Source organism: Fundulus heteroclitus, chromosome 7 (assembly GCF_011125445.2).
Source record: "Fundulus heteroclitus isolate FHET01 chromosome 7, MU-UCD_Fhet_4.1, whole genome shotgun sequence".
Classification (NCBI taxonomy): Eukaryota; Metazoa; Chordata; class Actinopteri; order Cyprinodontiformes; family Fundulidae; genus Fundulus; species Fundulus heteroclitus.
The window spans coordinates 16,446,641-16,450,527 of record NC_046367.1 but is presented as its reverse complement, the minus strand read 5'-3'; the positions used below and the strand labels follow the sequence as shown (position 1 = coordinate 16,450,527).

General features: G+C 40.7%; 1 pseudogene; it reads right to left on the bottom strand.

Annotated features, from left to right (window-relative positions):
• Positions 1-1,408: 1,408 nt before the first annotated feature.
• LOC118563836 lies at positions 1,409-1,580 on the bottom strand (annotated as a pseudogene).
• Positions 1,581-3,887: the final 2,307 nt, after the last annotated feature.

Sequence of the window (3,887 nt, the reverse complement as noted above, 5' to 3'; positions counted from 1 at the left end):
TCTAATTCCTGAGATCTAAATCTATAAGAATTGATGGTGCCTTCCACCAAATGCTGTTACGGAGGACCCGCTTGGTTTATTCAATGAAGCCGGTGTCACAGCAGATATATGTCCTTGCCTTTGGAAATGGTGACAGGTGTTGGTGGCAGATTTCCCTTAAACAAGGCCACCGAATTAACAAATCACATTACCATAATACTGGCGTCAGATCTGGAAGCCTGCTCCTCTGGCATGGTGGTCCCTGTAGTTTGCCTGTGTGTATGCTCCCCACTTGTGTCCAGATGTCCCCACAGTGCCAGCTTCCTCTGCCCAGAAACCTCTGAGCTGGGGACAGACACAGAAGTGAAGGACAGGGGAGCTTGACGTGCTGCTTCTGCTGAAAACCTTGTTAATAAACCCTTTCTTGTTGACATGTTGGTTATTTGAATAAGTGGGCATTTGGAAATTAGCTTGCTAACATCTTGGTATACTTTTGTGTGTACATATACATACACACACACACACACACACACACATATACATATATATATATATATATATATATATATATATATATATATATATATATATATATATATATATATATATATATATGTACTGTCCCACAAAGGGGAAATTTGTCTATGCGATTAACCCATCCATTATGGTGTGTTCACACAAAACGTTTTGAACATAAGGGGCATCTGGTTTACATGCAAAATCGGTGGTGGATGCACTTCTAATAGCATCGAGAGGTCCTGCAGTGTGTTTTGAGTGTCAGAAGCGTCTTGAGATTTCAAGCATCTGAGTGTGCAAAGCAGCAGACACTAGAGTTGAAAAATCAGAACGTTTTGCAGCTGGACGCAGAGAGTCCTCCAATCAGAGAGACGCCGCTACACAACGCAGTGGCACATTTTCCAATAGGATGGAAAGAACTATGAAAAGTTGACTATGGAGGACAAACTCATTGTTGCTCTTTGTGCCCTTCCTATTATCTATGATCAGTTGAGACAGTAGAGGATCTTGTCTGGAGGAGGATTAGTGAGGACGGGATATTGGGTAAGTTATCAAAACTTTTAACACGGTAAATATTTCTCCACATTTGAGGAAGAGAACAGGGTAACCCCCCCCCCCCCCCCCCCCCTCCCCCAACTCGTGTCAGATCAGTCTGTCCACACTTTGCTGACGCTCTGCACAAGCATCCAAGTTGAGGCACTGGACGCCTTTTTGACACTCAAATCTCGTTCAGTCTGAATGCATCATTAGGGAGCAGTGTGCTGCCATGCTGAGTGGCGCTAAAGGAGACATCTGTGGTCAAGAGTTTTGCTCAGGAACCCAGGGTGACAGTCTGGATTTTCAATTGGAGACTCTTGCAGTTCTCCGTGATGCAAACACCCAGCTCCCTGACCACTAGGCCATCACTCCTACATGGAAGTGCACCATTCCTGTAGGTGCTGCAATACCAGGTGGATGCATGGGGTTCCATCTTCCAGTTCCTAAAACCAATGTAATATATGGTCACTGGGTGGGGAGCATATCAGATATTAAACAGATAAGAACAGATACTGCCCGTGATCTTAATCAAAAGGCTGAGAAGTGATCCGGTAACTTCAGGTTTTGGTAAAAAAGCCCTTCTTAACAATAGGATTTTCAAATCCCCAAAAACACTTTCAGGATGGATGATTTGTGTGTGATATGGACATTTCCTTCCATTGAAATATTACTCCTGGTACAATAATTCACACAGGAGAGAATGGTTGACACCAAAGGTTTAGACACGGATCAAACGAAAAAGTCGCCTTGTTACTGGAAGGTTGTGGGTTTGGTTCCAGCTTTCCCCTGTCACATGTCGATGTGACAAGGCACTTAATCCCCAGTTGTCTACCAATCTGCGTATTGGTGTATGAATATGAGTGCAATTGGGTGAATATGGCTACATGGTAAAGTGCTTTGAGTGACTGGTATGATTGGTATGACTACAAAAGTGATATAAATTCAGTCCATTTACAAGGTCAGGTTTAGGTAACAAATTGTGCAGAATTTATGCTTTCACTGAGAGGCATTGTTTTGATAACTAACGTCTTAAAAAGAATTTAAAAAAAATGGATCTCCAGAAGAGCTCTGTTGAAGAACTGGATTTTAAACTTTTTTCAGTCACTAAATACACCTTTTAAAAACATTTATAATTTCAAAATGTTTCACTGGTACTCTGTTATCAGGCAAAGCAAGGCAAGTCGAGTTTACTTGTATATCACATTTCAGCAACAAGACAAGTCAAAGTGTTTTACATTAGATTACAAATTTGGTCAGTTCACTTGTTAGGCCCAGCCAGCGAAAGAGCTGCAAAGGCCTATAGTTATTAAAATGCTTTTCATCATCCTGTCAAGCCTGATTGGCTTCTCGCAGGAATAAACATCTTCAGAAACTCACCAAATTTTGGACATGCTTCAGTGGAAATTTAAGCACTTCAACGGTGTAGAAAAAATTCTAATAAAAATAGCTTCAAAGCACTCCCCTGAAATTTTCAAAACACCCTCCTTATTTACCTTACTTTTTCGCAGAGGTATGAATTGTGGTCCACTTGAGAACAGACAAGCAGGAAGTTGTCCATCTTGGATTGATTTTGTAATATTGACCCTATTTTGGCTGTTCATAGCCTCTGCACTTGATCAAACCACTTCTAAAGCTTTGATTGATCCGTTTGAAATTTGGCGAGTTAGCTTATAAGGCATGGAGGTTATAAAATTATCAAATGCATGTCTAAGGCTACGTTCACACTGCAGATCATGATGTTCAATTCCAATTTTTTATTTCAAATTGTAATTTTTTTAAGGTGGTCGTTCATGCTACTATTAAATGCGACTACCAGCATGCTGCTGTCTGAATGGTTTAAGACCGCAAGGTAACAGGAGACGTCACATGGGCGTTTACAGAAGTATTGGTGAATGTAATTGTTTCTAGAAGTGTTCTTCTTCGGCTTTTATGGCGGTTAGCAAACAAGTTTTGAGTGTGCATTACCGCCACCATCTGAATTGGAGTGTAAACAAGAATGGAAACCCTATATCTGATTCTAGAAGTGGTCAATGAAGTTTTGTTTGAAAAAAAAAGGCGAATACCGGCCTGCATCTGCTTGTTATTATTATAAAGCTGCTGAGCAATGGGAGCCGACAATATTAAGATCACGTCATAGCAAGACGAAATAAGGTAAGAAAAAAGCAGCATGGCTATTAATAACTCTTTTGTGGAGTGCTAACTGCTACTACTGTGTGTGGATGTGAGGTGAGAATGACATAAAAGACAAATAAAATGCGACATGACCGTCACAAATCGGATTTTTTGGGGGGTGAAAAGATCGGAATTGGGCCGTTCACACTGCAGAGAAAAAGACGCATATGGGTCACACATGGACAAAAAGATCGCATTTGGGTCACTTTCCATGCAGTGTGAACGGAGCCTCAGGGGCAATGCCAAACCTCAAAGTTTTTACTTATTGCCACGAAAATCAAAGTTGTATCTCTTAAAAAAAAAGTCACAGTGACATAAAACTTTATGTGGTTAATCCACATCTGGTCCCTAAAAAAATCTCAATGCTTTATTCCCGATATAACCTAAGCAGAAAGGAAGTCTAATGTTTTAGTTTGAAAGGTCAATTTTTGACCATCTTGACCTAATTGACATGAAACTGTGCCCAATAACAGAAGACAGGTTTGTGTGACTTGGTCTCCATTACTGAGACCTTTGGCCAGAAGGGTGTGGCTGTGGCAGTGTGTCGAAATCCAATGTCAAGCCATGGCCATAGGTTTGGCTCAAATTTCCTGATATATCATCTGATCTGCACCAAATTGAATATGATGGATATTAATTCAGCCACTGACAGACATTTATGCAAAAATTTGGTTGGAATGGCA